Source organism: Mauremys reevesii, linkage group 7 (genome assembly GCF_016161935.1).
Source record: "Mauremys reevesii isolate NIE-2019 linkage group 7, ASM1616193v1, whole genome shotgun sequence".
NCBI classification, from domain to species: domain Eukaryota; kingdom Metazoa; phylum Chordata; order Testudines; family Geoemydidae; genus Mauremys; species Mauremys reevesii.
The window spans coordinates 21,215,095-21,228,674 of NC_052629.1; the positions used below are offsets into that span (position 1 = coordinate 21,215,095).

Consider the following 13,580-nt stretch of genomic DNA (forward strand, 5'->3'; position numbering starts at 1 on the left):
TAGCTGTAAAATCCCTCTTGGTAGCTGTTCTCTACTTACTTTACCTGTAAAGGGTGAAAAAATCCCCTAGGTAAAGAAAAAAAAAAGTGGGCATCTGACCAAAAGGGCCAATGGGAAGGCTAGAACTTTTTAAAATTGGGAAAGAAACTTCCCCTTTGTCTGTTGTTTTCTCTGGGCTGAAGAGATGGGCAGCAGGAATGTTGTGTAAAGTTTGAACCAGATATGAAAACCGTCAGATAATATCTAGAACTACTTTTAACATCCCAAATACGTAAGTAAATTAGGAATGTTTAGGAAGACGCAATTAGGTTTATTTCTGTTTATTTTTTAAGGCTTGTGGACTCCTTTGTGCTAAGGCCAGATGCTTTTGTTTGCTTGTAACCTTTAAGCTAACCCCCAAGAAAGCTATTTTGGATGCTTAATCTTTGGAATTGCACTTTTAAAATCTAACAAAAGCCTAAGTTCCAGATGTATTTTCTTCCTTTTTGTTTTTAATAAAATTTACCTTTTTTAAGAACAGGATTGGATTGTTGGTGTCCTAAGAGGTTTGTGCATGTTGTTTGATTAGCTGCTAGCAACAGTTAATTTCCTTTGTTTTCTTTCTCAGCTCTTCCCTGGAGGCGGGGGGGTGTCTATGAAAGGGCTTGAGGGCACCCCACAGGGAGGAATTCCCAAGTGCTTCTTCCTGGGTCCAAGGGGTTTTTTGGTACTTGGGTGGTGGCAGCATTTACCAAGCCAAGGTCAGAGAAAACTGTAACCTTGGGAGTTTAATATAAGCCTGGAGTGGCAAGTATTAATTTTTAAAATCCTTGCAGGCCCCCACCTTCTGTACTCAAAGTGACAGAGTGGAGATTCAGCCTTGACAGTCTTTTCGACAGAACCTGCAGTTTCTATAAAAATCAATGTTTTCCCTTCCCAATGGGAAATCTTTGATTTTGCCAAAAGATGTTTCTCATATTTTGTTTTCTACAAATGAAAAAATCAAAACAAAAACTTTTCCCTCTGGTTTAACTGCCAAGGGGCACAATGGAAATCATCTGGCTAGGGAGCCCTGCCCCAAAGGCACACAAACTACCACTTCCAAAGCATAGCATAGCAGCTCAGGTGGACGTATATTAATCCTGAACCAAGCTGAAATAAGTTTCAGTTCAAGAAAACAAAAAGAAACCTGGTTTCAGGAATGTTGGAAAAATTTGTTTTGATCAAAAAATGTTGAAGTGGGTCATCTTCCATTCTGTGCTATTTTGACTTTTGTCCTTATTTGAGATGAAAAAATTTGAAATGTCAGACGTTCCTGTATTATGAAATTCTGATTTTCGACCAGCTTTACCCAGTTAGTGCCTCTCTGTCTAAGGGCTTGTCTACACTGGCAATTTACAGCGCTGCATCTTTCTCACTCATGGGGGTGAACCCCCGCCCCCCGAGCACTGCAAGTTTCAGCACTGTAATATGCCAGTATAGGCAGTGCACAAGCGCGGCTCTCAGCACTGGTAGCTACACTCCTTGTGGAGGTAGTTTTTTAGAGCGCTGGGGGAGCTCTCTCCCAGCGCTCTGCTGTGACTACACAAGCCACGTTAAAGCGCTGCCAGTGTAGACAAGCCCTAAGTCTCAAAACTTCAAAGCCACAGCTTCTAAATCCCACTATATTTAGAACCTTGCAAGTTCTCACCAACTTCAGTGCTACAGAATCAACAACAGAGTGGGCCAAACTCTGCCCTTAGCGACACCAGTGCAAATCTGGAATAATTCTATTTGCTTCATTCCTGATGGTGAAACAGAGTAGAATTGAACTCTGTTTGTCAACCAGGGCAGCATCAGCAAGGAAACATTTTATTTTCAAGCTTTTAAGAGGATTTTACAGATAAAGGAGCACACAGTGTGGAACCAAAAGTGTCCTTTTAAAAAAAATGAGCATATTACTGAAGATACGATCTCTGAATAATTAAGTAGCATAGTGATCAGTAGCAGTGTTACCAGTCTGAAGCCAAACCAGAAGATTTCATTACATCCCAATGACCTATAGTCTTTAGGCTGCAGTGCTCATCAAATCAATACTTTTATCTCTATCAGGGCACTGTACATTTGTTTTGTTACACTTCTAATATCTCTAGAGAGCTTGTTTTACACAAAGAGAGTCACCGCCTGGGTACTTTGTTGTTATAATGAATTCCTCTGAAAGAGTCATAAAGCACTCAGAAAATTGCAAACTCCAGTTTTAGCCAGCATGGTTTCCAGCAGTTTTAATAAATGTTTTGTTTTTTTTTAAAAATCCACCCTGAAAGCAAACAAACAATTGTGTTTATCACTTCAACTGTAAAGATGTGCCTGCTCTTCAGGTAATCAATTTCTCTAAATTACTAATAACAGTTATAAGAGCAAGCAAGGCTCCCAGTCACAGCAATTCAACAGTTGTAAACAAGCTGTAATTTGCATTAAAAATAAAGTCAATTATCCCAGAATATTTGGATATTTTTGGCTACAAAGTTAGGTATACTACCTAGGCTGATAGATATAGGATTCATGTGGCATCAAGCAGCCCATTTACAGGTCTATCAGCACTTCTCCTTTATATACCCCTATTTCTGAAGGGTTTATAACCACTGTTAAACTGTATGTAGCATAAAAGCTCTCAGAAGCATAGATATTATGTACAAATTGTCTCCTCTGTGGAGGAGAGACACCTGGTGAACTAAACCTGGGAGACATGGTAAGACTAGAGGCACCTTTGCAGCACGTACCCCCAACCTATTCCCCAGGCGCTGCAGAAATGTTTGTGTGGCCATGGGCTAGGAACCCACACAAGGGGAGAGTGTGACCCGGGACCACTTGGTGCCACGTGGCAGAGGGCACGGGGTGCATAATGGTTACAGGGATCCCCCGGGTCTGGTAACTACATACTAGTTCAAAGAGTGTCATGTAAGGTCTGATAAAAGTTTGTCATACTGGTCCTCTATCACTGTGAAGTGTATATAAAAATATGAAAATTATGTTCCTAAGGTCTGTGACTTGGGGCTGGTCACCTGAAAAGATAACAGAAAGATAAACATCTCTTGCCTGAAAGAATCTGTTAAATGGGTATTGTATGTGTCACAATAGGTACCCATTTACAGTCTGAGCAAAATGCTAATCAAGTGACTGCAAAATCTCTAGGGGAGACCACAGACAGAAAAACAAACTCTGGGGTTATCCTGTTTACAAGTGTAGACAATAGATTTTTGGACTAGAACTGTAGCAACAGAGAAACTACATCTTTCCACTGAGGAGGAAAGAGGACAGCATGTTTTATGAAGTGGAGCTCTCTCCTGTTGGCTGAGAGTGTCTTCATTAAAGCACCAATGCAGCATTTAAAGTGTAGACGTCCCTAAGTTAGTTCATACAAAAAGGGCCTACTGATATGGTTCCAGGTCAAAATGATTGGTAAAAACAGAAGATTTGAAACCAGACATTAATGAACCAAAAATTGGTGTATCAGATGAGGGGCCCAATTGGTGGACAACATGAGGGAATGAACTGTCACTCACTTTCCCCTTTGTGCGGTTCTTAAAAAGAGTCTTTGAAAAAAATCTCAGCAGCTCTCATCTCACCTCCCTGACCCCAAGACAGAGGAAGCAGACCAGACTGAAACATTTTCTTCTCAGGAGGAAGGCCATTAGGCCTTGCTCTTGTTTAAGGGACTTTGTTTTTGACCTTTAAGTCCTGAAAGTCATCATATCATCATGACGGCCAGTCCTCAGCTCATCAGTGGACACCCAATTGTCAGTCCTGCAGAGCCATGGGAGTGCCTGTTTTTCTCTCCTTTCCCTTTTGTGTTATTTTCTGCCTCCACTACTTTTTCCTCCTAACCTCTCTCACCTTATTCAATGGATCCTGAAACCAGTTGCATTGCATGCATTACCACCTCCAGCCAGGCACTGTCTGAGGAGAATGGGCCCAACAGGATGTCATCTCTGACTGGAATGTGAGCCTGAGTCCATGCAACAGGTTCCGTGGCCGATCTGCTAACCTAAAGTATCCATCCATCCATCCATCCGTTCAGTGTTCCAAGAACATGAACAAAAGCTGTATTTCCCCTGTGACAGGTAGACCAGGTGACAGCTCTTGTCAAGGCTTTAGGTGTCAGCTGAGCACTGATAAATTCATAGTTGGAAACCAGACAGTTCACCAGCATGTTAGTATTGTTCAAGATCGGTATTAGGCTTGTAAGGATGTGAAATGAACTCTAAGGTTAAAGACAACTTTGCAAGTTATTGCTGGATACATAATAGCTGCTCTATACCCGCCCTGTCACTACATCACAAATGTGGAATTCACTTCCCCTTAAAGAACTTTGAAATACCTTGAGAAATACCTTTCTAAGTCTTTGTTACAAAATTATTATGGCAGAGTATGCAATGACTGCAGTTCATGGCTCTCCCTGAGAACACTGGAAATATCAAATTATTCATGAAGACAGATTTAATATGGTTGTCATATTAGTACTAATAGGTTGCAACCTGAAACTCTTACATTCTTTTCATTCTAAGTTTATAGGTTTGCCAACTGCCACTCCTGCCATCCCAAAACACTTATCAAATGCTACTTGGTTATGGAAGCCAGCGTAGCCTAGAACAAGGCACTGTCCCGGGAGTCAGGAGATCTCGGTTCTATTCCTGATTGTGCTTCTAATTGACTGTGTAACTTTGGACAAGTCACGTCACCTCTCCTTACTGTTGTTTCCCCTGCCCTGTCTATTTAGATCAGAAGCTTTTCAGGGGAGACAGTCTCTTTTACAGAGGCCATGTCTACACTACCACTTATGTCAGCAAAACTCCTGAGCGACCTACGTTATGCCAAAATAAGTGGTAGTGTCTACAGTGTTATGTTGGCATGAGAGTCGCTCGTTGGGGGTGGTTTAATTATGTCGAGGAGAGACCTCCCTTCAGCACAGAGTGGCTACACAAGAGATCTTACAGCAGCACAGCTGCATCGATACAGCTTTGCCGCTGTGAGCTCTCTAGTGTAGACAGAGCCTAAGGGTATGTCTTCACTACAACATTAAAACGCTGCCACGGCAGCACTTTAACGTGGCTGTGCAGTCGCAGCATCAGCGCAGGGAGCATGGCTCCCACCGCTGGGGCACTGTCTACACTGGCGCTTTACAGCGCTGAAACTTGCAGCGCTCAGGCTGGTGTTTTTTCACACCCCCGAGCGAGAAAGTTTCAGCACTGTAAAGTGGCAGTGTAGCCTAGGCCTAAGTGTCTGCACGCTGGGGGGCTCTCATTCTATTGTAACACAAATGAGAAAATGGGGATTTGGGGGGGAAGGAGGGGGGCTTTTCCATTGGAGTTCTCCCCTGCCCAACAGCATTAGGCTCTTCTCTTGTTCTGGAATGGTTAATACGATGGTGTGCCACATTTATGGAAACAAATCAAACAATGCTGCCAGAGACTAAATCAAAGCAGACACAAGCAAACAAAAAGAGGCAGACTTAGCACCCAGTCTACCAAGGTTAATTAGGGTTGTTAAGGTGGGAGTTTAAATTAATGGGTGTTGGCTAGGTTGCAGGACTGTGCATAGGGAGTTTCTTACAGGACCATCATCTAGGCTCATCTGCTAGAGAGATGAAAACACACAGATACATACGCACACACCCTTATTTCTGAGCACTGAGTCACGAGAAAGCCGAACCCCTTTGATTTTTCATTCCCACAAACTATTTTCACAAGCACCACTTCTTCTCAGCGGCTGCTGTTTTCATAGCTCAGATAGTGTCTAGGAAAAGGGAACATGCTGCTTGCTCTAGGGCCACCATTTATGTCACTCTCTCAATCAACCTTGATTACAGTATTCATAGTGCTCCCCCATGTAGCTGTGATTCTGGAATTGTAGGGTGCTGATACGGTCACCATGGGCCTGGCCCAAAGCCCCTTGATGTAAAGAGGAGTGTTTCCATTGACTTCAAAGGCCTTTGGATCAGGCCCAATGACCCATACTTTCCTTTATCATAATTTTTCTGTGTGATTTCTTTGTTTTCAATGGAGCCACACTTACCTCCCTATTTAAGGCAGAAGGGTTGCATGGCAGTAACTGTACTTTACCAGATGTTCTGTCAGGTTTCCCTTCATCACGCCCAATTATATCCTCTTTTAGAGCATGTCAACTTTGAGTGATAGACAGGTAGTCAGGATTTTGCAGTGTAACTGACTATTAGGAATAATTCATGGGATAAAAGCCTGTTGAACATGTTTTGTGTAAACTGTGCACTGCACACAGAACTGGATTAAACTTTTAAAATATATATAAATAAGGCTTTATATGTAGTCCCGGATTGCAATCAGAAGTGTCAATCTAAAAGTGTTACAGGGAAATTGGGGCATTTAAAAATGTAAAGAGACTTATGTATAAAGAAATAGGTCATTTTCATAAGTGTATCCCTTTGTACAGTTGAAGGACTCTGCTTCTAGTTTGTTACTCCATCCCATATTCAATTTTAATATTGTAGTAGTAAAAAATTAAGCTTCTAGCACCTTTACCTGATTTCGCAAAGCTATCAGTGTTATTCAATAAATTGGACATGTTCACATTACTAAACCCTGTTTTCACTTTAAGTGTAAAAAACAAAGTTCTATATGATAATTTATTTACACTAGATGTGTGCGCATTACCTCTGCAATGGGAATATTAGTAACACATGAACTAGACTCTATTTTCAATGTTTAAATTTTCAACTCCAAACGATGCTCAAAGATTTAAAGCTCACAACACATTCAGTCCTTTTAATCATAAAACTCTTTTGCACTGATGATTTTACAGGGCTCAGCTTGTATGCAAGCACTTAGTGGAAGACCAACGACATAACCTTTTCCCCTTACAAGCATTCCTGAGGCTAAATAAGACTTTACCAGCTGCAATAACACCCATCAGTTATCTATGCTGTAGTGTAAACAATGAAATTCTTATTATGTACTCAGAATTCACAGAGCCATTTCCATGGTAACTCTGTTTTCATGGCATATCTTTAATGAATAGGTAATGAAAGAAATGCTGCATTTACAACTTCATTACTAGTAAAAAAAAGTAGTAAATTTGAATTATTGTAGCTGTCATTTTTAGAACATGCTGAAGATCATACAAGAATTTCAAGGCTGTCATTCTGAAGTGACAAAGTAAATACAAGCAGAAATATATACCAGGCACTTTTGTTCTTAATTTCACTCTTCAGTCTGCTATAATGGTAATCATTTTCTGATATGGAATAGAAGTCTGAGTAACAAAAAAAAAGTCTTATTTGAAGTGACGGGGTTGATGTAGTTGGGATTAAGTTGGCTACGTGTGCCCATGAATTTTAATGACTTGATCCATCGTATTTTAATTACATAAATCACTAAAGTTCTGACTTACATAGGTATTACTTCCAGGAGAGATAAAATGCATGGTGTATAGGATGATGCTTACCTGTAAGACAGGATATGCAGAGAAGAAGATCACCGCCAGACAGTTAGAGGAAAAATGCAGTATAATCTACAAAGATATTGCAGATATTACATCTAGTTACAACATGGAGTAAATCCTAAACCAATTAAAGCAGAAGTTTCGAGCATGACAGACTCACATTGCAGGGTAGGACTCATGGGAAGGAAGAACTGCCTGAATGCAAGACAAAAATGGAGATTTTCAGAGTTGTTGCAAAATAAGTTTCATTATTTGAAAAAATCTCAGTGCTAATAACTGAAAGTTCCTCCACCACCAGATTTTCCCACCCACCCCAAAAGAAAATTTGAGCACCTACAATGACACCAAAAGCCTCCTTTTGTCTGACACAGAAAAGATGCTGCATACCAGGAGTCCCGTTAAAAAAACAGACTGCTATGAGTATTGCCAGCCCTCATGATTTTAATCCACAAATCTCTTGATATTTGGTTTTATTAAAGCTCCAGTTCTTGAAGTTGTGTGAAAACATGAGAAGCTCAGTGTTTATTTTTATTTTTTTTTAAGTCCTCCCCCTTGGAGGTGGAGAAAGGCTTGAAAGTATGAGTGGAGAATGCCTCAAGATTCAAAAAAGCAGCAGGCAAATAAAGAGTACCCCCCTCCCCAAAATGTATTGTTTTAATAAAAATCTCATGATTTGAAAGCCAATCGCGTGATTTTTGGGGGGCAGCCTCATTAATGATTTTTGCACAGTTGGAGTTGGTAGTAGTGTGATATTTCTAAAATGTGTCTTGAATGTTTATTTTAGTCTCTATGGACCCAATCTGAGTCCTGTCTGTTGTACAGATTTTGAACTCTCACGGGCCAGAATGTCGTTACCTGTCTGTACAATGCCTAGCCCAATGGGGCTCTGATCCTCAACTGGGTTCCTAGGCATTTTCATAATACAAATAATAAATACTCATGAGGTACTGAGTGCCTCATCTCTTATTGACATCACTGGGATTTGAGGGCACTTAATGCCTCACAGGATCAAGTCCCAGACTCTGAGAGCTGCTGAGTGCCCTCAAGTCCCATTAAATGACAGCACAGAAAACTCAATTCAGCAGCTTTAGTGGTAGCTACAAAGCAGGCAAGTGACTCAGAGTCTTAGCCTGCACTATCAATGCTTCCCCTGGGTCAGCCTGCCTGCTCCAAGAACTATTGGTCCTCACCAGGTCAATCTTCTCCCCACCTGAGCACAGAGACTGGAATTGTGATTAGCCCTTATATAGGCCATTGAGTAGGGGACGGCTCTTCGCACATTTCCTTCCCTGTGCACACTGGCGTAAGGGTCTGGCACAATCCAGCCCCTACTGTATAGTTAAGCCCCTTCAATTTCAGTTTAAACCAATTTTTACAGGAAAATTCCCTGGTTTTATAATAAGTATTATTAGTTTTTTTTCATTTTCACCCTACTTTTGTATCATTCAAATATATAAAAAATAAACTTGTTTTATTAGGAAAATACAATACATTGCATGAGATATATGTATTATGATAATGTATTAGTCTGCGTGTATATGCAAAGCTGCCTGCTGAAGTGAGGCTACATGTCTTAGTCTAGAAGATACATACAATAAACAGACAGAAACACACACAATCTCTGAAGTGCATGCACATTTGAACGTACTGACGAATCTCATGCCCACCAGGTACACATTTCAAGCTGTTAGCAGATAACGGTTTAAAGATCTGACACACTAAAATGGGAATAAAATGAAAATCTGTAGCAGAATACGTTTCAGAACACAAGGAAGTTTTTAAAAAACCAAAAACAGGATAAAAGGATGAAGTTGAGTGTTTGTGCTGCAAATAGTGTGGCCCAGTTATTAAATGTAAATGTTTATAGGCTAATAGCTCTGTTTATTCAAATGAAAACTTTTATTTGGGGCTTAGAGATATATTGTTTTCTTAAACTCAGAGGTGGCATTGTGTTTTGAGTTGTTTTAGTTCTGCAGCAATCCACACTGAATTCCATTAATCAAAGCATTAATCTACTGAATACATTTCCTCCCGTCCTTCTGGCCACCAAAATAAACCCCAATATTTACCCAGAAAAATTATTAATAGTTTTTTACCACCAATTTTCACCTGTTTTTGTTGTACAAATAAACACAGATAAATTCCCAGGAAAAATTAAATTGAATAAAAACTAAAAGGCCCAATGTATAGTTAGCTTCAGTTTCCCCTGAATACAGACAATTAGGCCCCAGCTATGGAAAAGGCCCTCGCACATGGGCAGAAATTGCACCCACACAGTTAGTGGGAGCAAGCAGATCTTTTTGCAGGATTAGGGCCTTGTTCAATTATTTCCCAGTGTTTCTGTGGTTCTATAGCAAGGCAACAAGAAAGAAAAGCATTTTTTAAAAAGTAAGGAAAATATAGCGGTAGAATGCCAACATTGCCAGAGAACTCAGGAGCAGGGGCAGTACTGGAAACTACTTGGTCCTTTTGGTTTTAAGATCAACTGTGTCCTTTTGAAACCTTTTTAACAGGCTATAATACCAAGTGTATGATGATATCTGCTTCAAAGCGTAGGCAGGGGATGCAGAAGAAAAAGGAGGGGTGGGTGGGTGTGTGTGTGTGAGAGAGAGAGAGAGAGAGAGAGAGGATTTGTTTAGTTCTTGAGAGTGGTGCATTAAGAGGAGGAAATAAGGCCAGAGGTATGTGTGACTCTGGGTTTTTTATTTAAAAAAAAATGCCCTAGTAGTATTTATCTGAGTAAGAAACAACACAGAATATAAATGCCTCAGCAGTACGTAACTGGGTGTTAAAAGCTGCACGTAAAGAGCTGTGCACAAAAAGCCATTTGGCATGCACCACAACAAAAAGTTTATTGGTCCCACAAAACCCAGGAACACTGGGGCATATTCCTGAATGTCATCTACTGGCACTTTGTCTATTAACTCATCATTACCATATATACAGACATCTTTTTTCGCAGAGCACTCCTGTAACAGATCTTACATAACAATGCCTCAGGTTACTGATTTTAGAGTAGCAGCCGTGTTAGTCTGTATCCGCAAAAAGAACAGGAGTACTTGTGGCACCTTAGAGACTAACACATTTATTTGAGCATAAGCTTTCATGGGCTACAGCCCACTTCATCAGATGCATGTAGTGGAAAATACAGTAGGAAGATATATATATACACAGAGAACATGAAACAATGGGTGTTACCATACACACTATAAGGAGAGTGATCAGGTTACTGAATAATTTAGAAGAAACCAATGGAAATCAGGGAAGTAGAGAAAGAGTATAATGTACTATTTAGGATTAAAACTAACTGAAAGTCAGACAAAGGCAAAGAGTAACTAATGAAGTGCACTCACCCCCTTGTGTCCAAGTGCGATGTTAGAGGCTTTTTCCATCTCCTGAACCCCCTCCAAGCAGTCTGTCTTTGTACACCACTCAGCCCTCCAGCTGAGAAGCAGCTAGTCCAAAACCTTTCCAGGATAACAAGTATCCAGTGTAGCCCAAAGTCCCAAAGAATCAACCTATCCTCCTGGCCTTGTGCTCAATCCTTTCCTGGGACTTCACTGCCTTGCCCCAGCTGTGGTATCAAACACTGTCCTGTTCAACCAAAATCTTCCTGAGCCTCCCACATCCTCTAGCACTTCAACCCCTCACAGGAACCCACCTTCCCATCTACTGCCCATGACTCTACCTCTCTGACTGAACTCTCTCTGCCTACTTATAAGGCCCAGCTTCCAGCTGAGTTGTCACCTGATCCTTTTAGTCCCCCACCTCCATCTCTGGCTGACAAGTAACTACCACATTATTTTCCAGATGAAGTAAGTGTAACTGTCTTTAACCCTTTCTCACCAGCGACGGGGGCTCCACCCCATCACAATAAACACTTCCTTTTTAATTTTGAACGGCGATCATTGGCTTATGAATAATAGAGGTTAAAAACACTCTGATTTGGGGAGAAAACAAACAGCTTTCAGCAACAGAATTTCTAGCACAAAAACGATTGTCTAACATCTCTTTCTCCACTGTCAGTACCTCAGCTGACAACAATGCAGTGTGGGAACTGCCTGACAATGAGAGGACCTGCCCACCACACCCATCTCGTAGTTTCTTTCTTTCATTATACATTGGATAGCTTGCAGACACATTCTAGTTCGTCACCTCAGAATTTAGAAGAGAAATAGGAGGGACAAACATGTAGATGCATTTTCACGGTATCAATATCAAACCTATTCAAACTATTATGGACCAAACACTCACCTGGATGGCACAAGTGCAACTTCAGGGATGTTCTAATATGCACTAAACAGATAATGCCTCTCAGGGATCCACAATCACTTCTTCTTACCCTTCCTACGCCATGGAACTATTTGACGAGGGGCAGGAGTGGCTGGCATAGGTTTGGCTATGCTAGCACTATGCAGATGAGCCTTCCCTAGTTCCTGCCTTAAGAAACCTTCACATTCCCTTTGGTGCTCTGGACTGATGCAGAGTGGACGCAGGAAAGTCCAAGGATCTGGCCAATACAGATTAAAGTTGAAAACATTCCCAGTCTGCGACCAATCCTCACCCTCATTGCCTCTAACATCCCAGGAAGTGGGGGAAAAAACTCTCTGATTTTCTCCTCTGCCTATGAAGAATTATTGGTTTTAAATGTTTGAGGTTCATGGAACTTGACATTATACATTTGTGGGAATTGGGAAAAGTGGTAACGTTTCACTTTCTGAAAATTATTTTAACATTCTCTCAGTCCACCTGTAACTTAAAAATATCTAGATGTAAAAGCATCAATCTTGGTTTAGTCACTAATCCTCACAGAGCTCTAGGGAACACAACTATTTTTCACCTGGGAGTGATGGGAACATTTGGAGTTAGAGGTGGAATTTTTAACATCTGGGAGCTATAAGAGGCACTCTGCACATGTTATAGCTTCCATGAGATGCCTGGCAAGTTTTACATTCACCACTCTGCCTAGTCTAAGCTTTCATTTAAAGAGACTCATTCACCTTTAGCCTTCTGTCATGCTAACAGAGCCTTCAAAAATGTAAAGCTCGATGTTTCTACAAATGGCAGGAATAATTCATAGTGATTTTTTCTTCTAGGGCAGGAGGGGGAAAAACATTAGTCCAACCCCATCTGTGCCAACCGACCTCAGCTGCCAGAGCTCCTACCTTGAATTCTTGATCTTGGGTCCTGGCATTTTCATATATTCCCTCCCCACCTACTGCATGGGAGACAGGGGATGCTGTAATCCTCACACATACTCCACACTACTGCTTTTGCTCTTAGCTTCAGTACCATTGAAACATACTAATAATTCACTTGAGCGATCACCCTACCCCTAACTCCTGCTCAGTTTTGATCATCTCCTTGATCATTACCTGGACTGCTCACTGCATGCTACTCTCCTTCCCTTGGTCTTTTGAGAGTCTAAGCTCTTCAGGGCAGGAACAGTCTCATGCTATATGTATGTACAGCTCCTAGGCTGACAGTTCCTCAAACCTGATTGTGGCCTCTAGGTGATACAGCAAATGTAATACATAACAAAATGGAGTCCATATGAATAACATTTGTAGGGCGAATGTCTCTAGGCATTGGGGAAAGTCTGCAGGGAGATGTCCCTCTATGCCATCATATTAGGTAAGTTGCTTCGGCTCCATCTCCATGCCCTGGGTGTGAGGCACCAAGCCTGTAATCCATCTGCTCCCAATAGAGAGGTCATCTCAGTTGATGTCTCAGACATTGAGGAGTGGATGGTGTTGTTCTCCCACACCCATCTCTACAATACAGGCAGCAATGATGCTTTCCTTGACTCTGAGAAAACCAAGAAAGAAAAACCATCACAAAAAATCATGGAGCTTAAAGGAAAAGATGGGGGGAAATCATGGAATTTTCAATAATATGGAGAATGGTTGGCGCTCTGCTCAGTATCTGGTGGGGTGAGTCACTGATATTTATGTGTAGTGCGGAGGGGACTCAAAAGGAGTTAGACCAGAACAAAACTAACAGTTGAGAATTAGGCCCCCTCAGCTTTTATTTTTTTTAAAATGTTGCTCCATTAACAAGGAGCTTCCAGCTGATCAGCTACGAAAGTGAGGGAACTTGCTTCTTACACACTTACCCTGGTATAACTCAATGGACCTAAATTGTTACTT

At 41.2% G+C, this 13,580-nt stretch overlaps 1 long non-coding RNA gene across 1 annotated transcript in view; it reads right to left on the bottom strand.

Annotated features, from left to right (window-relative positions):
* Window positions 1-11,198: 11,198 nt before the first annotated feature.
* LOC120408925 overlaps window positions 11,199-13,580 on the bottom strand; it is a 93,284-nt gene continuing 90,902 nt past the window's right edge. Inside the window, exon 3 of the long non-coding RNA XR_005601015.1 lies at window positions 11,199-13,239. This is a non-coding gene — a long non-coding RNA (uncharacterized LOC120408925). The remainder of the gene's footprint in view (window positions 13,240-13,580) is intronic.